The following is a 24026-nucleotide window of genomic DNA, read 5'->3' as shown; positions in this document are numbered from 1 at the left end:
ATGAAGTGACCAGCTTTGGACCCTGGTTATCTTCAGCAACATCAAGACTATCTATCTTTCCTGGGCTGGAGGTGTGGCTTAGTGGTACAGAGCTTTCCAGGCACGCGGAAGACCCTGGGTCCCATCCACAGTACGGCAGTGGGGATGGGGGTGTTCCTGTAAATGGAGTCTGGAGTCTATTGTGGGGGATTGGTTTTAGGATCAGAATGGTAGTGATATCATAGTTACTCAAGGACAGCTTTTTTCAGGTTTTTAAGGAATCTATCCACAGAACTCTAGGAAGCTGTTATTTACACAGAAAGCTGTAATCCTGGTTTGTGTATGATCAGATGAGATTCCGTTGTTGTGGCCACCCCAGCAACTGATAGAGAAGTGCCCACAACTAGCAACAGTGTACTCCTCAGCACTCTTCATCTGCCTGAGGTAGCTGCCTACAGTGTTATGGTGAGCCATGAAAGTGAGTCAGTCATTGTGACAGCCTTGGAACCACCCTAAATCTCCACCCTGTGTCAACTTCTGATCTTAGAATGAGGGCTCTTGGTTAGTGTGGGCACTTGACATCCAGCCAGACTACTTAACTTCTGAGGTAGCCATTAAAAAAAGTCTGTACTCTGAAACATTTGGGAAACTTCCCCAGGAGGTCAGTGACTAGCCCAGAATTCTGTGGCCTCCCAGGAAGGGTAGAGGTTCAAGAGAAGCAGCAGGTTATGTATTTTTCCATTTTTCCACTGAGTGCTAGTGCTATTGCCATAACTAGCCTGATTTTCCTGTGACATGTAGCACCAGGTCCTCCTCCTGGCAAGACCCTGAACTTACTCACACAAGTTGGTAAAGATCAGTTTGAGTTCCATATTAATATGAAATGAGAGCCCCCATAATTTCTTTTTTAACTTAGAACTTATGAGCCATAACAGTATGGACTTTTCCTGCCTTGGTATTTGAATAAAGGAAGGTTCTTCTTGTGAATGAATAAGTAAAGAACTATGTATTTTAATAATCAATTAATAATAGTCAATAATCTACTCTTGCAATCTGCTCACCCCCTGCACCGCACATTCACCTCTTCTTGTATATAGTCATAATACCTTTTCTCTCTTTTTTTTTTTTAAAGAGAGAGTGAGAGAGGAGAGAGAGAGAGAGAGAATTTTTAATGTTTTATTGTTTAGTTATCGGCAGACAACATCTTTGTTTGTATGTGGTGCTGAGGATTGAACCCAGGCCGCACGCATGTCAGGCGAGCGCGCTACCGCTTGAGCCACATCCCCAGCCCAATACCTTTTCTCTTATTTCCACCTTCTCTAGCCATCAAAATCCTCTCTCTCCTTCCTTCAAGACCTTAAATCCTACCTCCTCCAGCATCCTCTAGCATTTACCCATCTCTGTTTCTTTTGCTCTTCCCCAATGATGGGGATATAAGCAGAAACCTTCCGTGTGTATATCTTTACCCCCATGTTAGAGGCTTGAAGACAAAAACTGTTTTAAAATTATCTGTCCTCCATGGCTGCTACTTTGTGCAGGATCAGTGAACACCAGTGCTTGAAGATTGTCTTGATAGGAACATGTGGTCAAGTGTCAGAATGAGTAATTTAGACAAAGGATAAAGGAATATTAAAAAGGGAGATGGGGGCTGGGGCTGGTGCTCAGCAGTAGAGCGCTCACCTAGCATGTGCGAGGCACTAGGTTCGATCCTCAGCACCTCATAAAAATAAATAAAATAAAGGCATTGTATCCAACTACAACTAAAAAATAATATTTTAAAAAAGGGGGAGATGGAACTATGCACCTAGAGTGAGGAGGTCTGAAAGATTCATCAACTTTGAATAGGTCGGATGGTAAGAGAGAAGGCACAGAGGTTGGTGGGGCAGGAGCCCATGACAGTCATCATTTAAGAAAGCATTCTGGCAGAAAACTGGCTTTGCCTTCCAGGCCAGCACTTCTCACCTATCCACATTTGTCCTTTTGTCCTGTGGGCCTTCCAACCCGATACCAAGGTAAGAAGGTGGCAGAGACCTCGGCACAGTTGGCACATATCCTCATTGTTGCTGCTTTACCCTGACCCCACATCACCTCATGCTCCTGTCCCCCAGTTCCATGATTTACATATAATTAGACTTTGACCATCTCTCGTAATTCCCAATGATGAAATTAGTGTTGTTTGCATGGTGTTTGGACCTGCCACCTAGTCTGCCCTTTGCTCATTGTCCTTTTGATTTTGTTTGCTAATGAGTGTCTGGCCCTCTCACTGGTCTGTCTCCACAGTTGCTTCCTGGCCAGCCCTTAGACAGGTGCCCATGTCATGATCTGGTGACAAGAGCTATCTGATTACACCTGAGAGTCCTGATCTGTAGGGAAGAAAAGGAGGTCAGATCACATGGAGTCTAAAATTCCAAGAAGGAGGGCTGGGGATGTGGCTCAAGCGGTAGCGCGCTCGCCTGGCGTGCGTGCGGCCCGGGTTCGATCCTCAGCACCACACACCAACAAAGATGTTGTGTCCGCCGAGAACTAAAAAATAAATATTAAAAATTCTCTCTCTCTCTCTCTCTCTCTCTCTCTCTCTCTCTCTCTCTCTCTCTCCTCTCTCTCTCTCTCTCTCTCTCTCTCTCTCTCTCTCTCTCTCTCTTTCTCTCTCTCTCTCCTCTCTCACTCTGTCTTTATAAAAAAAAAAAAAAAAAAAATCCAAGAAGGAAGGAGTTGGGACTTGTGCCTGGTAGTGGTAGGAAATGGAAGGTTAGGTCAAACTCTGAGGCCTCCAAAGTGGAATCAGTGGTGTAGGAGGATAACAGCCTTGGGCACTGGAGGAAAGGGCTGAGTCACAGATAATGCCAAGGTTACAACGCACTGAGAAATAATAGAATCATGAGCAGAAATAGAGAAGTCATGGGGCTGGGGTTCTGGCTCAGAGGTAGAGTGCTTGCCTACCATGCGTGAGACACTGGGTTTGATCCTCAGCACTCCATAAAAAATAAAATAAAGATATGTGTCCACCTATAACTAAAAAATAAATATTTAAAAAAAAGAAGAAATAGAGAAGTCACATGGGGCAGCTGTTCTCTCGGGGAAGGTTGTTTGGTTTGGGGCTTGTCTCTGGGAATTACACATGGGCAGGTATCCATGTGGCTACAGAACAGCTGTGAGCTCAATGCCAGACATGCAGATTACAGGTCATGGGGCAAAGAAGTTTAAAAGGGCAGGGCTGAGAGAGACCCTGAGGACTGGTGTCCGAGGCACACCATGGTCAGTAAGGAGGTAGAACCAGCAAATAGCCAAGAGCAGACAACAGGACAGGGGAGTAAAGGATCAGGGACCTGAAGTGTCACGGGAGCCAGAGAAGGAAAGCCATTAGGGAGGTGTCAGAAACCACAGAACGTGAGGATGAGGTCTGACCAAAGGCCTTAGACCTTGGCTAGAAAGATTCAGGAACGTTGGAGGATGTGTTTTCAATAGTAAGGTGAGAAAGGAAACCAAAGAAGCTAGTGAGGACACAAAAGACTGAGAAAGGAAGAAATAAAAATAAGAAACTAGAGAAGAAATCAAAGTTCAATGAAAGTTTTCCCCTAAGATTGAAAATATAAGTGAGAGGTGCCTGTTGAGAGGAAGAAGCTCCAGAGGGGAGAAGCTAGGGAGCAATAGGGTGTGGGGATCCAGAACTCAGGCTCAGACTGAGACCTACCTGGGCTCAGATGCCAGCTTTGCTCCCTGCTTTGTGAAAACAGAGTAATTGGTCTTAACTCATAGGTTCGAATGAGAAGGAAAAAGAGCGTGCAAAATGACTTACAGGACGCCTGGCATGTGTAAGAGTTTAGTAAGCATAGCTGCTATCATTATAGCTATTTTTATATTGTTAGCCAGATTAGTTGTACAAACGATAAAGGACATAATGTACACAGAGTTCAGGCAAGTATCTTTGAATGTTAACAAGTCCTCAGTGGATAACGTAGGTAGAGGATATGTCTAGATAATTTCCATAAGAGGAAATGTGAGTAATAAGTACCAAATAATGCTTAGCATTGGTAACAATGAAACTTTTAAAAATGAAGTATTGTTTGATATTCAGAGGAAAATCAGGAAGTATTATCAATATGATATTAAATTAGACACAATTCGTCAAGATGGGCTAGTTTATGCTGTGGTAACTAATTACCCCTAAATCTCAGCCTTAATCACACAAGCATCCATTTCTCATTTGTGCTACATGTTTACTTCAATCAGAAGGAGGGCTCTGCTGACAGAGTGCTTCTGTGGTCACCACTGAGACTTGAAGAGGGATGTGGCACCCCACACTGGCTCTTTAAGGCTATTGGCCGGAAGTGGCACCATATCACTTCCTTTCCCTTTTTACTGCTTAAAGGAAGGGGTGTGGCCATGCCTATCTCAAGAAGTGCACTTACTGTGTCCAAAAGCAGGGAGAATGATGGCCACAGATACAGCCCTGTCATTTGAACCTCCTCTCAGTCCTTCAGTCTCTCTCTCCTCACCAGCCCATTGTCTCTGCCTCTGCCTCAGCCCAGGACATCCCCAGCTTTCACTTGGTGTAATACAGTAGTCTCACTTCCATTCTCTGCTGCAGACCACCAAGTAATCTTTCTAAAGCACAAATCCTGCATCACAGTCCTGATTTAGACTGCAGTGGCTCCTGACTGGCTCCATCTCTCTCACATGCCTTGTGTCTAGATTAAGATCCCCTCACTTTCCATGACCCCACATAGTCTCTTGTGCCTGTGTTTTACACTGAGATCCTTCTTCCTGGAATACCCTCATAACTTCACACACCTCCTTATTTGAGAGAACACAGATTCCCTCCTCTTTGAAGAAGCCTCCACATTCAGAGTGGTGGTTTTATAGTGTCCAGTCCTTTCATTGTGGAGTTTACATTTATTTGTATTACTTACTAATCTATGTACTGTGATAGATTATAAAATAACTTAATGGTAACAGCAACAGAATAACAAATATTATAATTTTAAGGGTTCCTGTTTCCACTGGCTACTGACTTCAGTGATTACCATGTATTTTCTTTAGTCTTCCAAAAAATCCTCTACCTTCAGTGTTTAACAAATGAGTAAACACAACTCAACAAGATAAATTATCCAAAGTCACACAACTGTCAGAATGAGATTTGACCTTGGTCTCTCTGACCCCATAGTCCTTGTTCTTTTCCTTATGCCAAGTATCCTCATTGCCCAGTATGATATTCAGCACATAGAAGGTATTCACTAAGTATTTATTGAATGTATAACAGATTATAAATAAAACAGTAAAAAATATTGATTCTTCTATCATGAATTTAACCCAAAGAAATAATTAAAACAAAAATAAGAGCACAGGGGCTTGATTAAAAAATGGCAGATTGAAAACATGTTTATCTTTACTCCTCTTTTTTATTTTTTTTGTTTTGTTTTTTCTTTTTTTAATTAAATTTTAATTGTTATAAATGACAACAGAAAACATTACAATTCATATTATACACATAGAGCACAATTTTTCATATCTCTGGTTGTACACAAAGTAAGAGTCACATCCTTTGTGTACATGTACTTAGGGTAATGATGACCATCACATTCCACCATCTTTCCTACTCTTCTCTTAATATCCACTAAAATGTTAATAAGCGTTAGAGGGGAGATGGAAGTGAATGAATAGAAAGCAGATGGTCAGGTGGAAACTGACTTAGAAGACCAGAGAAATCTAAAACCCAAGCTTGCAGAGGGGGATCCTGAAAGAATCAGCTGATTGGAAGGCTCAGGCGTTGGAGGCACCAGATATCTTTGAGCATGGGTGTGAAATGTGTCTGACAACATGAAGATTGGTAGAAAGTTCTCTAGTCTTCTCTCCTCTCGTACAGCCAGAGGACTCTCTGCTCTGCCCTGGCAAGAGACTGGCAGCTTGAGGGTGGGTGTGAGGCACCAGTCCATGGAGTCTGCCTTCAAACAAGTCCTAAGTCTTAGCCAATTTCCCCAGGGAGATGGAGGGATTTTCCTGAGGGGAAACTTACTATCCCCAGAGAAAAGTTCCAGAGACACTGCTTTTTGAGGATCCTCTTAGAATAGCTGGAACCCCCAGGTTGACAGTCCTCCCCATGTCTACAGATAGCTAACTCTGCGTCAGTGTTTTAGCACTTCATCTTGCAATAGGAATAGAAGGACGTTTGAAGAAAGCCTTGAACATGAAAGATAAAGATAGCAAACAGAAGAAAGGAAGTAGAGGAAGCACAATGAAATAAGTTGAAGTAAACTTAAAACCTGTCATGCATATACTCAGATAAGAGAGGATATGTATGCATTTGGCAAGAATAAACTACTATAAAGTTGGAACATTCAGAGAACAGGAATGAGCTTTTAGAGCAGGAAAAAAAAAAGATTATTGGAAGGTATAATTGAGTATCTCTTCCAGCAAGGAGAATAAAAAGACAAAAAAAAAAAAAAAAGCGAATGGAAAGTGGAAGAGAAAATTAGAGAATCAATCCAGAAAATGTAACACCAAATAATTTTAGTTACAAAAAAGGCCAGAAAAAATAGAGGGAAGGAAATTATCAAGGCAATATCCAACAGCAATCCCATAACTATAGGACTCGACACTCCATAAGTGGTAGCAACAGCCCCTGACCTTGGCATTTGTCTTTCATGTGTAAAGAGAGATGAACTTTACTTTAGCAGAGCTTTCTAGAGCATGCTTTTCTATACGGTTTTGTGGTGCTGTCTCACTGTGTGGACAAAAAGGAAGGTCTGGTCCTTAAGCTGCCTGACTTTACACAAGGGTACAGTTGTTGACCATTTGAGGACATGTTTTTTTGCATTCTCACTCCATAGGGAGAGCTACCATTTCAACAGGACTAACCCACAGCCATCAACAGTGGCTTCTTTGAGCTTTTTGGAACTATGTTCCTCTTCTTGAAAGGTCAGGGCAGCTACAGCATTTCCTTCCTTTTGCATTTCTGCTCAGGGCTGCATTTCCCAGTAGCTTTCTCATCAACCAGTGAGATTTATGACTTTGCTGTCTCCCTTGGTGCTGACCTTGTTGGCAGCAGGCTCTTACATTCGTCTTTCATCTTCTCTTTGTGGAATCACTTAGAGAATCTTCTAAATGACTTTAGGAAGAACATCTCCATTTGTGTCTTAGCTGCTAAATATCCCATAAACAATTTGTTTAACCAGTCTTCTGCAGGAAAGCTTCATTTATTTGTAATCTTTTGCTTTCATAATGCCACAATGAGTCATTCTGTATTTGCATCATGATGTGCACGTGTGAGCATCAGATGCACTTCTAGAAGTGGAATTGCTGGGTCAAAAGGGAAGTGCATGGAAATTTTGCTAGGTGTGGTCCCTCTAGCCTCTCCCCGAATCCCTGTAGGAAAGCACCTGTTTCCCCAAAGCCTGTCAACATCAAGGGCTCCCCTACTTTTTGATATTTGCCAAACTGGTGGGTGAAATATTTTCTCACTGTAGTTTTAATTTGTATTTCTTTGACGAAAGACTGGTATTTTTAAAGATATATTTAAGAGTTGTTTTTATTTCCTTTTCTATCAACTGCCTGTTGGTAGCCTCTGACCATTTTTCTCCTGGTCAAAAGCCAGAATAGAGTTCTTTATATACTAGGGAAATTAGCCCTTTGTGATATGAATTGCAAATATTTGTTCCTGGTTTGTCATTTGTCTTTTGACTTTGCCCATGGTAGTATTTGCTATGAAGAATTTTTTAAAATGTGTACATAGTTAAATTTTTCACTCTTCCCCGCCCCGCCCCCCCCCCCGCCAGCTGCTGGAATTTCTGTTTTCCTAAGAAAGGTCTTCTTCGTATCAGAATTATTAAAAAAAAATTCTGATATTTCTTCCAGCACATGTATGATTTCATTTTTATTATAAAATGTTGGATCCTTGTAGAAATTATCCTGGTGTGAGGGGTATCTCCAGCTTACTTTTCTAGATGTCTACTCTTTGCCCAACACCATTTGTTGAACAATATGTCTTTATCGCATTTATTCAAATACCACCTTTTTCTCTGATTAAATTTCCTGGATATATGTTCAGGCTTGTTTCCAGCCTTTTATGTTAATGATCCTGAGACTATACCATTAGTTTTATAGCATGTTTTGTAGTTGTATAGTATGTTTTATGGTGGGCAGTGGGACAGGGCAGATAACCCTTTTTGCTTTTCTTTTTCATCATTTCCTAGGCAATTATACCTAATTCATTTTTCCAGATGAACTTGTGAATGCTTGCTTAATTCCACATGTAAAAATTCTGTTGTTTTTATTGTGCATCTTTTAAATTTATAGGCAATTGAGAGAGAATTGACATGTTTGTGATGCAGAGTTTTCCAGATCAAGTTCATTTGTTTAAGTCCCTTGAGCTTTATATAAAGTTTCCTTCTTTTTCTCTGTCTCATGATTGTGAACTCACTGGGAACAAGAATAGAGTCAGGTTCTGAGTGTGGCTTCTTAGTAATGATCTATATAATTACTGACAAAAAAAATCATTTTTATTAAATATTTTAAGAACCATCTTTTTTTCTAACATCATTGCTTGCCATTTTGTGAGTTATTTTCTGCATATCAGAGGAAGGCAAGCTGTATTACCAAGTGCTCATGTCAAATATCAACATTTGAGTTCCTTTTTTTTTTTCAAATTGCCAGTGTGAATTAATTTAAAGTCCTATACTCTAGCATAACTTCTTGCCACTTCACTAGAAGAAAGAAGTCCTCTTTAGAGGTATCCAAAAAAAAAAAAAATATCGACATCTTTGTTTGAAAACCTCCTTAGGAGCAGTGTGTCCTCTTCCTTGAACATCTTATGGCCAGACACAGGGACGTCTCTCAAGAGAAGCCTAGAGCAGATTCTATTAATCTGAAAATTTTAGAAGTTGCCAATAGAAACAAAGTGGGGAGACTCCCAGCTCAGCTACTAGGCCAAACCTTAGATTTACCAAAAATCTCCATGTAAAAACAATACACTTGGGGCTGGGGATGTGGGTCAATGGTAGAGCACTTGCCTAGCATGTGTGAGGCACTGGGTTCGATTCTCAGAACCATATAAAAATACATAAAATAAAGGTATTGTGTCCATCTACAACTAAAAAAATAATAATAATAATAATACTTCAGGGAGTGCTGCATAACCACAAACAGAAGCTTCTTTTCTGCTCCCAACCTTTCACCTCCAATCTATACCTCTAGGATTCTTCCCAATTCCACCTACTGCTGTGTTTTAGAGTCTGACCATAGATGAATGAAAGATCATCGGACTGTAAATGGCACCGTTACCTTTCATCAGAATGCATCTCATCTTAAGAGCCTTGGAGAAAGCAGTTCCCTACAGGTGGGAGATCAGGGGCAGCATTCTAAGCCAAACTGTATCCATCTTTTATTAAAGATACTTTTCATAAACAATCATGGTATTCCATGCAAGACATGGGCAGACAATTATTAATAGTATACAGCAACTTTCTAACTTCCTTCTTGGATGGGCTACCAAAATCAGAAAGCCACTATAAAACCCAATGAAGTCTTCATCTGATGCTCTAAATAGGGAGAGTTTAGAGTGAAGATTGACATTTCACATTTAGCATGTTGTTTAGTAACTTTTTATAAGCCAATCCTGACTTTCTGAAAATGGCAGAATTACCAGTCCGAAGATCTGAAGTCTAAAAAAAGGAACTTCTGCTCTTTTGAGGAATACCATCTCAGTGTTGTCACTGAAAAGTCCAGATGGCCTGACATATTGGTAACTTGGGAGCAAGTGAAGTCCCAACAGGTCTCTGGGATTAAGGGAGACCTTGTAATGGCATAGAGGAGCAGAAGACATGAAAACAAGTTTTCCCACACTACACACAAGACATTTGTACCAAGGTGGCCATATGGGTCAATGTCAAGGAATCCCTCCTTCTGGGAGCCAAGAGGAAGTCTTTCAAAATTAGAAGGGACAGGGGTTTTCCCCACAGCAGTCCTACTTTGGAAATATTTTATCTGTGAAATATACCCTTTCCCAAGAACAGATCAACAAAGTGTTTTGTGTGCTAGCAACATAGCTTAAAAAAATAAAGTAAAAATTCTGTATTTTTAAAAAACTTATTAAAAATAATATTTCAAACTGTGTACCAGAAATATAGAGTTACCAAAAACGCACACATTTCACTTGGCATCTCCAGCATCTTGCACTATCTGGGCCTGGTCTGCTCTGGCATCTTCATTTTCGGCAGGGCTATTCCCATCCTCTCCAGCATCCACTGTTCTCTTTTTCCCTTTGGGTACCTTCTCCCCCTTCTTTGCAGGGGCCCTTTTAAACTTGGGCTCTGGCTTTGTAAGAGCAGGGTTAGCAGATAGCCTTGCGGATCTTCTCTGTGGCTCATCCTTCACTGTGGCTTTGTTCCTTAGCATCCTCTCCAGCCTTTCTCTCATGTGAAGTCTTGTTCTTAAAGAGGATTTCATGTAGATAATGCAAGAGCTTCACAAGTAAGTATTCCCTTTCCTCCACCGGGAATAGTGATGATAAATGATGGAATTTTTCCAGAAATTCCCACCCAAACATGGCACAGCTTTTGAGGAGGACTTGGGCTGAAAAGGAGCCAAAGGCAATACTGGGTTGGACAAAGAGCAGACCATTGGCATCTATGTGCCTGTCCTCTAGACAGGAGAGAGGTGACTGGGGCAATGGGGACAAAAGAAAGATGTTCTGGTTGCCTTGTGTCAACATGTATCCTGTTTGGTCAGCACAGGTGACTTTTTCAAATCCATAATTTCACAATAGGAAAGGTGAAGCAAGGGAATAGTGTTTTTGCTGTAAAGTGTGGGCAAACAGAGTGTGTTTGTACTTCATGCGTAGCACTTTGACATCCTGGTTTCAGGAGCTCCAGTGCATCCTCCAAAGGTCAAGTTTGACTAGCTTTTTGCAGAACTAATTCTCTAATAAATGACATTTGTTGGGTAGAACTTCAAGGCTGTGCTGGGGTTGTGACTCAGTGGTAGCATGCTTGCCTTGCATGCGTGGGGCACTGGGTTCGATCCTTAGCACCACATAAATAAATAAAATAAAGGTATTTTGTCCATCTATAACTTTAAATTTTTTTTAAAAAAAAAAAAAGAACTTTAAAGGTGTCTAGCCAATTATATCCCCAATTAAAGTATAGTTTCAAACCAGGTGGAAGCATGTGGGAGGCCCTGGGTTCAATCCTCAGCACCACATCAAAACAAGAAAACCAACCAGGTGGAGATATCCACAAGGAGAGAGGACTGTACATGTGCTCCCACATATGGAGTGATGTGGCCAGTCCTGAATGCTGCTCGTGGGACAAGGAAGATGATGGGATCAGATACACTTAACATGAGAAAACAATTCTAAGGCTTTTTAACTGGTTTTCTTTGAACTTTAAAAAAAGTTTTTATTTTTCCTTAGAGCAAAGAAGTGTGGTTTTATTTTAAGTGGTTTTATGGTAACTTATGGGCCTGTTCTCTTTAGCATTCATGTTTAATAGCTTACACAGCATCCAAGAAGGGTCATAGATGTGCCAGCTTGGCCCATCAGCCCTGCCATCCTGTATTTAGAAACCAGTAACAGGGGACAGAAGATGATCTTTATCTTGTTTCCTCAGGCCACTTTTGGTCATTTGGGAGAAACAGAATAATCTTCGCATTGGAATTTTCCTGTGCAGAATCCTGCAAATCAGGAATAGAATATTTAGCAACAACAGTGAAAATGTAATGTGTGGCAGCTGTGAAGTCGTATTTGCCTCTAGTTGGGAGGGGAAATGTGTTCAAAGCATATTTCTGATGTGCCTATTAATGGCTATTTGGAAAGCTGAATATGAGATAAAAGGCCCCGATGTTTGTTCCTGAGGCTCCTGATGAAGTCTTTCCCAGCCTCACCTTTGACTCCTGCAGAACTGGTATGATGTGTATGCAGGATCTGCTCCACAGCCAGCCTCCTGAAAATGCGCAACTTCTGGGCAGCTGAGTCCTAGTGGAGCAGGGTGCAGCCCAGTGGGTGGGCTATCTAGAGATCTGCTGTTGACCCAAGCTGGGTACAGGAGAGAGGCTGGGAGGGGAATTGGAAAGAGAAACCCAGCAGGAGCAGCAGGAGGCCTGAGTCCCAGACCTGTGCAGGGGAAGCTCTGGCAGTTCAGGATCCAGGATGCATATCTACAGAAGGTTCCTGTAAACACCAAAGGGTTCTCCCCTTCCCAGCTTCCTTGCCTCTCCTATGTGTCCATGTCTGTTGTGCACATGTGTGCATGCGTGCACAAACATGCACAAATCACAGAGGAAGGCCCAGAGGCCAGCATTTCAATCCCTAGAATAACTACAAAGCTTGCTCCCAGAGTTCCCCACCAACGATGCTGGGCCTGTTGAATTTATTCTCATTTATTAAAGCAGGACAAAAATGCTTCCCCAAATCAGACACCTGTCACCTTTCTAGAAGCATTTCCCTTCTCTCTTAGTTACACTATCATCCCCCCGCCCCCAGTCTCATTATCTCTGGGGAGAGACCCACTATGATCATATTATCATTCTGGCCTCATCTCAGAAATAACCGAATGTGAATCTTCAAATAATTACCCTCCAGATGTCTCTGCCGGAAAAAAAACTCCACTAACATGCAGAAGGCATTTACAGTTATGAAAAACATGTAAAACTAAAGAAATGGCTGTCTGTTGAATGCATGTAAAGAACGCCATAGAGAAGTTTCCACAAATTCAGTTATCGATTTGGAGAAACATGATTTCATAGAACATTCTTCAAGTTGATGAGACAGGAAAAACCAGGCACAGGGACGTTGAAGTGTTATTTTGGGGGAGCTGGTGAGAACTCTGTGAGCGTGGCTGGGAAGAAGAGCTTTGCAGTGAGCTGGAGGCGTGTCCTCTAACCTGGCGGTGCAATACCGGGCAAGTCCAGGTCTGTTTTTCTTAGCTGTAAAATGAGGATGATATGCAGTTTCCCAGAGTTGTTGTGAAGATTGAGTGAGAGACATAACTAGCCCACCCCTGACTGAACGCTCAGAAGTGTTCCTGCTCCCTGGAAACCCTGGGCTCCCCCTCTTGAACCAAGTTCAACTGATGCTTCTCTGCCATGTGGTTGCATCCTGTAATGTCATTCCATTTGCCTCTCTACCCATTGCTCTCCCCTCCTCTCTGTGACAGTAGCCCTCTGGGTGTTCAACATGATCCCTGCTCCAAATAACAGACCCTGAAAGGGCAGGGACTGTCACTTGCTGTATGCTCTGTCTGCCTCATAGTACCCATATCTGTCAAGTTTTATTGAATCAATATTTAAAAGCCAAAAGAATCTAGGGGAGGTAGGCTCGGCCCTGATACTGTCTTTGGTTTGTTACCAGGAACTGACAGTGCACCTCTAGTTAGGCATTTATGGTCCACATGTCTTACTTAAAACAAATCTCTCTGTCAGAGTAAAGGTCACCTCCTCAGTGAACAAATATTTTTCCTACAATGGGAAATTTGTTTTTCTTTACCCGAATGTGTACTTTGAGCAGAGTGGAGGGCCTGTTGAGATGGGCATTCTTTGGAAACCAAGGAGACATCCTAAGCACGTGTCCCTTGATAGTCCCAGCCAGCCTGACTTGAACCCTGTGGGTATCTTGGCCAAAAGAGGACATCAGCAGCACTTGAGAGTGAGGCTGCCAGGAGCAGCCATGTGGCGAGGCTCTGTGGATCTGATGGAGGGAGATGTTTCTTTAGGGTGGCCTTCCTGGGACAGTGGGGAAGCCCTCCCACTGCTTTTTGCCTCAGTTGCATTTTGGGTCTTGCAAAAGAGGGAACCTGCAGGGCAGAGTGCAAAGGGGCGGAGCTGTTGGTAGAGTTGAGCAGCCTCTGTTAGGAACAGTCAGGGTCTGTGCAGTGGGGAGGCTTCCAGGGAGGCGTTAGAGTCACAAATGCTTCTCCCCAGGCCCTGCCAAAAGAGCTGCAGTGCTGACATTTTAGAATCAGACTTAAGAAGATGGTCACCTGTTTTGCTAGATTACCTTTTATATTTATTTATTTATTTATTTTTACAATACCTTTATTTGTTTATTTGTATGTGGTGCCAGGAATTGAACACAATGTCTCATGTGTGCTAGGAAAGTGCTCTACCACTGAGCTATGCTAGTTGACCTTTTAAATAAGCCTCAAAAAAGAGTTCCAGGCTGGGCTGGGGCTATAGCTCAGTGGCAGAGCATTTGCCCAGCATGCACAAGACCCTGGGTTCCATCTCCAATACTGCAAGGAAAAAAATCCCTATAACAAGAATGAGTTCCAGGGCTGGGGATGTGGCTCAAGCGGTAGCGCGCTCGCCTGGCATGCGTGCGGCCCGGGTTCGATCCTCAGTGCCACATACCAACAAAGATGTTGTGTCCGCCGAGAACTAAAAAATAAATATTAAAAATTCAAAAAAAAAAAAAAAAGAATGAGTTCCAGGGCTGTGGATGGCTGACAGTTCTCTATGCTGAGAGTTCCTTTTCCTACCCAATGCCTTTGAACTTATATTAAAGATGAATTCCTTATTTCTTGTTATCATTGCAATATTTAACTATTATCTTGATATGCTTTCTAACATACTGTGGAGTTGCATTTTACGCACATTTAACTTATGCGAATTCAACTCTGTCAAGAAAGAGAGATCCCAGTGGTTGGAAAGGCTGAGGCAAGAGGATCACGAGTTCAAAGCGAGTCTCAGCAACTTAGTGAAACCCTAAGTAACTCAGCGAGACTCTGTCTCTAAATAAAATATAAAATGTGGCTTCCAATGTGGCTCAGTAGAAGTGCCCCTGGGTTCAATTCCCAGTACCAAAAAAAAAAAAAAAGAGAGAGAGAGAGGGAGACACACAGCTTCACTCATGCTGGCCTGTCTACAAGCCTCTCTACTCAGAGGAGCCTAAGTTCCCACTGCCAGTGAGCAGTGTGCCTCTCCTACTGGCGGGATCATCTTGTTACACCCTTGCATCCTTGCATTTGAAGAGGGGTTTTTTGTGTTTCTTTTTTTGTTATTGTTGTTTCACAACCTGGCCCCAACCTCAAAGCCACCAAAACCATCTGTGTTTAGCTACATGCCAGCCATCTGCCTGGGCCATGCTGAAGAGAGACAGTGTGTACCTTTCTGTGGGATGATCAGGGTGTTACTTGATAATATAGTTGATAGTTTCACCTTTTAACTTGAGAACCAAGCTGCAGGTGAGACATGACCCCCCCTTAAAAATAGAATGACAGAGGGCTGGGGTTGTGGCTCAGCGGCAGCGCACTCGCCTCGCACCCTGGGTTTGATCCTCAGCACTACATAAAAATAAGTAAGTAAGTAAATAAAGTAAAGATATTGTGTCCAACTACAACTCAAAAATAAATATTAAAAAAAATAGAATGATGGAGATGACAACAAAGTTAAAATGGGAGAAAGGAGTTATTTCTGAGTGATTCTCCTTTGCCATGAATGTCATTGTCACAAACTTGCTGAGTCCCCGGAACTTGGTCTGAGTGTTTGCTCTTTCACCTGTTCATCACCAGCTTCTGGTTTGATGCCCTTATTCACCAGGTCCTCAATAAGCAGATGTTTATCAGGAACAACTACCAGGGCTCTCATGTTGCTGAAAAGGAGACCACATTTGGAGATGGCCAGCACTAGCTGGGGTGGACCACAGTGCACACTTATCATCGCAACAACTCAGAGGCTGAGGAAGGAGGATTGCAAGTTTGAGGCCAGCCTTAGCAACTTAGCAAGACCATGTCTCAAAAAATAAGACAAAAAGGGGGCTGGGGATGTAGCTCAGTGGTAAAGCACCCCTGGATTCAATCCTTAGTAATCCCCCCAAAAAGCCAACACCAGAATATGCACATCTAGTGGCTGGCCTTTGGCTACTAAATTGGCTGGCTGTTGGCTATTTAGGGTCAGCCTCATTTGCATTGGTTCTAGATAACTCATATTTTTCAAGGATGACTAGTGGAATCTCTAGAATGAAAGCATCTCTTTGTCCTCTTCATGTCAGTTTTATCAACCAGTTAAACCCTGGACACAGTGGTCAAGGCCTTAGTTGAAGTCTTCAGTCCATTGTTGATCAGCATTGTGACTTCAACAAAGCCCTTAACTCTCCGGCATCTAGGTCCCCACGGTAAACAGGATTAACAACATCAGCCCATTTTACAAAACTGACATCAAAGGTAAATGAGACCATGACTTTAAAAAACTGTGAAGTGCTACAGATGACTAAAAAAGTAGTTTTATTCATCATGCTTCCTGTTCAAAGAAAAAGATACATAAATTCACAGTGACAGTCTCCCTTTGCTAAAGGACTCCGTTTGTTGGGGGAAGATACCCAGTGTATCTTAAGTCATTAAGGAGAGGTTTCGGGCTCCAGCCTAGGTAACTCTATTTCTTTGTACTGAGATTCCAGTGGCTTTTGTCCAGCATGAATCTTATTCTTTTAGATAATTAGAGCATGGTAACTATTTCTTCCCATTCTTTTTTTCCTCTGCAAAATCATGAGCCTTATTCTTTCCTTGCCATGGAGGAGAAGAAGACTCTCAATGGACAGCCACAGAGCTCCTCCCCAAGCAGCCTGTCCAGCCTCCCTTTCCTCAGCCCTGCAGCAGATAATGCATCTGGGATCTTTTCCAGCACACGGTTACCTCTTAGCTCATGTCATCTTTTTTGTAAGTCTCTGGTCTCAGGTTGGTCAAGTAAGAAGGAACATGCAGGAAGGGAGAATGAGTTGAGGTCTAGCCACCTGTACTCCTATTGAGAACACGCTCAGGAGGGGTTAACCCACAGACATTTTGAATATAAATATTTTCATCAGAGTTACATTAACATTAAATAATTTTTTATTTGTATTTATTTATTAGTTTATTTTGAGAAAGGGTCTTACTAAGTTGCCCAGGCTGGCCTTCAATTTACAATCCTCCTACCTCAGCCTCCTAAGTAGCCAGGGTTGTAGGCATGTGCCACTACACCCAGCTTATTTATTTTCTTTTAATAGATAGGATTTCACTTTGTTGACTAGGCTGGCCTCAACTTCTGGGCTCAAGTGATCCTTCTCCCTCTGCCTCCCATATAGTTAGGACTGTTGGCACATGCCACTATACTAAACTGAGTTTTCTTTGAGAAAGTATTTCCTGAAACAAATTCTGCTAAACCTGTTTGATTTTGTGATGAATTTTTTAATATAATACAATGAATTTTTTTCTTCATCAAGGTGATTCTCCATTTAAATTGTACTACCAGTCTTGGGAGTTAGTAATCACTTTTTCATCCGTTACATGTATTGTGACATGGCTTCATTATGCTAAGTTCTCCTGTTTTAGTTTCAGCAGGTCCAGTTCTTTCAGGTAAATTGTATAGGTCTAAATGTTTTTATGAAAACTAGATTCTTTTGCCAACTTTTAGAAGCTACACAGTTTTAACTATTTTTTTTTTTTTTTTTTTGTGTGTGTGTGTGTGAGAGAGAGAGAGGGGGGGGGGGGAGAGAGAGAATTTCTTTTCAGGTGATAGCAATTGTGAGATGAACAGGAGACAGATAGTATATTTATTTATCAACTAATCAGTCTTTTTGGGAGGAAGGGTACGGGGATTGAATCTAGGGGCCCTTAACCACTGAGCCACATCCCCAGCCCTCTTTTTTTTTTTTTCTATTTTATTTTGAGATAGGGTTTCACTAAGTTGCTGAGGCTGGCTTTGAACTCATGATCCTCCACCTCAGCCTCCTCACCTGTTGAGATTATAGACATGTGCCACTGCTAATTTGTTTTTTAAATTGTAATTGATTTTAGAGAGAGAGATGAAAATAGAGTAGAAGGAAATGACCCAGAGTCAAAAATGATAGGGATTCTAAACATCATTAGTCATAAAGAAAATATAAATCAAAACCACAATGAGATACCACTTTACTCAAATTAGGATGTCTACAGTTTTTTTTGTTTGTTTGTTTTTCCTTCCCAGTACTGGGGATTGAACCCAGTGGTGCTCTCCCATTGAGGTATATCCTCAACCCTTTTTATTTTTTTAATTTTGAAACAGTTCTTACTAAGTTGTCCAGATTGGCCTGGAACTTGTGATTCTCCTACTTCAGCCTCACAGGCATGAGCCACCCCACCACACCTGGTTTATGATAATTTTCTTTTAATAGAAAATTGTAAGTGTTGATGAGGATGTGGAGAAATTCGGGCCCTTGTATGTTGCTAATGGGAATGTAAAATGGTGCAGCTGCTATGGAAAAGTTTTGAGGTTTCTCAAAAAGCTAATTATAGAATTACTGTACAACGCAGACATTTCACTTCTAGGTACATACCCAGGAGAACAGAAAATGATTTCCCAGCACAAGGTTGTATTCAAAATTCATAGCATCACTCTTCTAATAGCCAAATGGTGGAAACCACCCAAGGTCTATCAAATGACAAGTGGATAAACAAAATGTGGTATATCCATACAATAAAATCTTTAGCCATAACAAGGAATGAATACCTATGACATGTTACAGCATGTGTGAACCTCAAAAACATCAAGCTAAGTGAAAAAGCACAAGAGAGGAGGCCACAGATTGTATGAATTCATTCATATAAAATATGTGGAGTATGTCAATTTATATAGACAAAAAGCAGATTGCATATGGAATTTCCTTTGGAGTGATAAAACATTCTGGAATTTGATGGTTGCCCAATATTGTGATTGTATTAAACACCACTAAATTGCATACTTTAAAATGGTTAATTCCATGTGATATGAATTTTACCTCAAAAAAGTGGAAGGGCACAGGGTGTGGGTTCACAATGTGCTACTTTAAGACCAGGAAAGATCATCGACTAGGAGTCTTAAAAATTCTACTTTCCTGGGCTGGGGCTGGGGCTCAGCAGTAGTGCACTTGCCTGGCACGTGTGAAGCGCTGGGTTTGATTCTCAGCACCACATATAAATAAATAAAGGTCTATCAACAACTAAAAAGATATTTTTTTAAAAATTCTACTTTCCTGACCAGCCAGGCACAGTGGTACATACCTGTCATTCCCAACCACTCGGGAGGCTGAGGCAGGAGGATCCCAAATTTGAGGTGAGCCTCGGTGACTTAGGAAGACTCTGTGTCAAAATAAAAGTTTTTATAAAAGAACTGAGCATGTAGCTCAGTAGTAGAATTCAACTCCCAGTTCTGAAAAGAAAATAAGCCTCTGCTTTCCTGAATGTTTCTTTTAAAGGAAGCACACTTAATGTGTGTGGGTAGATTTGCTTTCAAGAAAGATGGGTGCATGTTAAAAAAAAAAAAAACACTTGAGCAATCAGGTTGCCTATTTCTGATCTATATTATTACAGGTGAAGCACATGCTTATAGTCAGATAAATACATTTGAGAAATATGTGAAATGCTGAAGGTTGGGACCAGGGTTGGGGACAAGCACTGCAAGAAAGAGACTTTGGAAAAACTAGGTGGGAATAAAGTGGCTTGATGGGGGCTATGTGGGCATCAGGGATTCTAAAGAAGCCTCTTGAACCAAAGACAAGTCAGCTCAAAAACTTATAGGAGACATCTGTCCCTTTCTGGTTGCCTAGCATTCCTTCTTCCTTTTGAAGGACATACAAATTTCTTTGGGGACATTCTTCTCTCCCTCTGTCTGCAGCTAATAAATTAAGGTGCTCCACCTACCCTCTCTGAAAATGAAGACATCCCTTTTTCCAGATGTCCCACTCATGGGATACTCACTGGCTCTCGAGTGGAGTTGGGGGATGCTGCTCCTTTCAGTGCAAAGAGCACATCCCTGGAGCGACCCCCAATTTCTTTCTGGGATCCTGCCTGCTCTTCATACCTGTCTCTGCAGCCTCTTGTTCATTTGATAAGCAGCCCAGCATCCCTCTTTATTTTCCTTTTTTAAATTCATCAGAGTTGGGTTTTGTTGCTTTAATTGAAGCGTCTTATCTGTTAGAGTAGCTGGTGATGGGCATTTGGTTTGATGGGGACTCAAGCTCAGGTAATATATCCTAAATACCCACTGTATATTAAGTCCTGTGCTAACTTGATAAGTATGAGATAATCAAAGGGAATAACAGTTAAGTCTGGCTATGCCAGCCAACTGTAAAGTAGTTTATTCTATAACCACAGGAACCAGGTACCACAAGAATTGGTTATCCACTGATTTAGGGCAAAAATGAGCATTAGTCACCTTTATTTTTTCAACTCTTTAAGAGACCAGCAACCATCTGCTCTTGCTCCATCTGCCCAAAAGCTGTGTGTGGGGGAAGAGGACATGGGTGGGGAAAAGGTTCAGATTTTCCCTTGTGGTCTTTTCCATTGGATAGTTTTGTTAATAAAGCCAGATGTTGATTATAAATAGGTTCAGAAGATAAGGACAGTCTGGCCTCTATATTTCGTCAGGGTCTAGCTCATTTCTTGGTAATAAGCCTTTATTAACCACAAGTCACGCATAGCACTGGACAAAATAGCATGTGGATTAGTAAAGAATTAGAAGGCAGAATTCCTGCTTTCAGGAAGTTAGGAACAAAATGTGCCCAGATGCTTCAACTCTTCAGAACAGCCTATAGAAATACCTACAAATTAGTGTAGTCAAACTGAGTACTCTAACACAAAGGAAAAAAAAGTTTTACTATAGGACCTAAGGGAGAGATGTGCCCTGTTCTTAGATGGGAACAAGCTAATGTTTTAAAGATGTCAGTTATCCCTAAGGTAATATATGTTTGGTACATTTCCAATCAAAAATTTCAAAATTTTCATGTAACTGATCAAGCTAGTCTTATAATTCATCTGGAAAACAGTCTGCCAACTTATCAACTCTCAAAATATCCCATCTGATTCTATAAAGCAGTCATAGTGGCACATGAATAGAAAAATGGACAGATGAACCAGAATACAGAGTATAGAAACAAATATAAATAATTAATTAGGAACTTGGTATGTATTAAAGATGATGGTTGAAATCTGTAAGGAATGGATGGGCCATTTATGGTACAAGGACAATTGATTCATCTATTAGGAAAAAGTGAGTTAGATCTTTCCTTTACATCATTTACAGAAATAAATGGACTTAATGTTAATCCCTTTTTTTTAAACTGTGGGAACAACAGAAAGAAACAATGGAGAATATATTTATAATTGGGTATTAGAATGGCACTTTTTAAAACAACATATAAAATACAAAGGTTTGAATGAACTACCAAAGTTAATCACAAAATATAAATATTATGGAAGGTAAAAATGAAGTTAAAATATACAATATGAGAGAACATTTGCACCATATAATAGATAATGGCTTAATGTAGAGGCAATAAAAATAATACTTAGAAATTAATAGGAAAAAAAGGTTAAAATATAATAAAAAAAATGGACAAGCAATATATATAGTCCATTCATAGAAGACAAAAGTAAGTGACTAGTGAATCAATCAAAGAAATGCAAATTCAAGCAAGAAACTTTTTTTTTTAGCTATATATTGGATCAACCTTAAGAAACACAAGTTGAAATGAGATGTCCATTTTTATTAATTAAAGTGGCCAGAATGTAAAATATCCATAATGCAAATTATTGATGAGGGTGAGGAAGACAGGAACATTATTGTCTTGCACTGTGTGTGGGAATGTACATTGATCCATTTGATCCATCTGTTTTGGAAGGCCATTTGGCAGTATCTATAAAATTTATAATGCACATAGCTCTCAGTTCTATTTCTCATTCCCCTGGGTTGCCTCTGTCTGATCTCTCACACTGGATAGGCTTCCAAGAAGGAAAGAGTAAAACCTGCCAGGTCTCTTAAGGGTTGGACCCAGATCTGCTCAGCAGTCCTTCCACCACATTCTGTTAACCCATCTAGTCATAGGCCACCCTAGATTCACAGGAATCAAGTTCCTGAAGGGAAGAACAGAGAATGATTTGTGGAGACAGGAAAAAGTAAAATGATTGGCAGCTATATTTTCAGACAGACTACCATGTAGGTAGTTAGAATAAAACACACTCTTTCATGTAGCAGCATCTCTTCAGGGTTTGTATGTTTATATAAATTTCAAAATATTTTATTGTTTGGGGCCATATTTCCTCCCTTGACCTAGACCATGTAACTAGGCACCTATTTTGTTATTTTTTGTTTTTAGATTTTTTCCTTGTGGTTTGTGGAGAAGTTACATAAACACAAAAACATACAGTAAAACCCCACTGTAGTAAATGCATTCCATAATCTCAGCTTTGTAAATCTTGCTGTTGTATTACTGTGAAGCTAATTAAAAACAGTGTTTCATCAGTAGGTGGTCTTGTCATCAAATTAAAGATTGTGATACTTGCTGTGCACAATTGACTTTGCATTGCACAGAGAAAGTCTCAAGTGATTTTGAGGCAGTTGTTTCCTAAACACATGCACGCACACACAAACACACACACACACACACACTCACACACACACACACACACACCCTGTGAAGATTTTATCCTACCCCCATCTAAGAATGGGCTGGAAAGAAGACATTAGCCAAATGCAGATCATGCGATAGCCAAATTTATGTTATCATGGTGTGTATTATTTTAAAATATATTTTTGTATATTTTAAAGACATATTTTTCCTTTTAGATTTACTAAGTGGGTCTGTATTCTGATCATTTCAGCAAGTTCCCCCTGAATGCTTAATGTGCCTCAAGTGCCCAAGGGATAGATCCAAAGGTGAATGAATGGCAGAAGGGGTGTACTTAAAAAAAAGCTTCCAAATTAACTAGGCCACCTGGGTGCTAGGACAGAACTATGCACAAAGAAGGGGCAACTCCCCCAGCAACCTGATTGGGAGTGAGTCCTGAAAGACAATTGCTGGCCAGCAGGAACTTGAGTGTAAAGCAGAGCATGGGCACCTTGGGTAGAGGCATGCCCATGTGGGGTGGTATTAGGCCCATGGTTAAGGTTTACTGGAGTTATGCAGAAAATAAAATGAGCACCACAAGTGGCCAGCCTCCCTGGCTGGGCTAGGACCCATACATTGGAGGGCTCTGATCAGATTTGTGCATTGATGTTATTCCTCCATTGGCAATGTGGAGGATGGAGCAGGCAGGAGGAAGAGTAAAGGCCAGGAGGCCACGTGGGGGATTGTTGACAAGATTCAGAGTGACATGATCTTGAACTAGGAGCACAGTATCAGGGTTAACACATAATTACATGTGACATCTGTGAACAGCCAAAATGAAATTTTGTTGCATTTCTTTGTCATATTTTCTAAGTTATTATTGTATTGTAAACAAGATCAGAAGATAGGCACAGGAAATTTACCCATTCTTCTGATATTTTTAACTTTAGCATATTTATAGATCTAATTAATATTATAAGGAAAAATAATCTTCTGATTTTCCTCTTAGAGTAATCAGGAGTTTGATTTCTTGGGTCATTCCTCTCTATCTATGTACAGTATATGTCCAACTTGGTAGTCTGAGACCCTTTGGTATTATACAGCTAAATCTTACATAGTATCCAATTGTCTAATTTGACATAATTTTTATAAAGCTGGCTTTTTGTTCCTGTCATAATCCACTCAACTCTTATAAATGCCTTTGTCTGCTTTCCAAATGCCATGGCTTCTGCCCTGATATTTGCACCTGTAGTGTTATACTGGCAAGTGGCTTCATGTCCTTTTGGTTCTTAAAATACTCTTCCTCTTCTCCCTACCCCCAGAGAGGAAGCTGTCTGAGAACTGGCTTAAGATGATAGTTCACTTCCCTTAACTTAATGTACATTTAATTAATTACACATATACAAAAAGAGTAAATCAAAGAAGTGCATCTGGGATCATCTGGTTCTGTGAGAAATGACAGGCATGAATTGGCAAATAGGGTGAATTATTAATAAAACGCCTCTGTGGCATAATACATAGATGAAAGATTGATGTCGTCTTATATTATAAGGACTCTAGTTTATGTAGGACACATCCTGGCCAACTATCAGGCTTAGGTGAAGAACCACAAAAAAGAAAGGAATTGCAGTTTCAGTAAATGGGAATCACCTTATACTGTGGTCGTGATCATCATTATTTCTTAATTGTACTTGAAACACCTTTTCCCAGTAATTAGCTGGTGTGTCATCTTCGCATTTCTTACCAA

General features: G+C 40.9%; 1 protein-coding gene across 3 annotated transcripts in view; it reads left to right on the top strand.

Moving 5' to 3' along the window:
• Positions 1-24026, top strand: part of Abhd2 (abhydrolase domain containing 2, acylglycerol lipase) — a 104379-nt gene that overhangs the window by 34847 nt on the left and 45506 nt on the right. The window lies entirely within an intron of this gene.

The sequence above is a fragment of the Ictidomys tridecemlineatus genome, chromosome 5, assembly GCF_052094955.1.
Source record: "Ictidomys tridecemlineatus isolate mIctTri1 chromosome 5, mIctTri1.hap1, whole genome shotgun sequence".
Classification (NCBI taxonomy): Eukaryota; Metazoa; Chordata; class Mammalia; order Rodentia; family Sciuridae; genus Ictidomys; species Ictidomys tridecemlineatus.
Note: the sequence above shows the minus strand (reverse complement) of the source record. Positions and strands in the feature narration are given on the sequence as shown.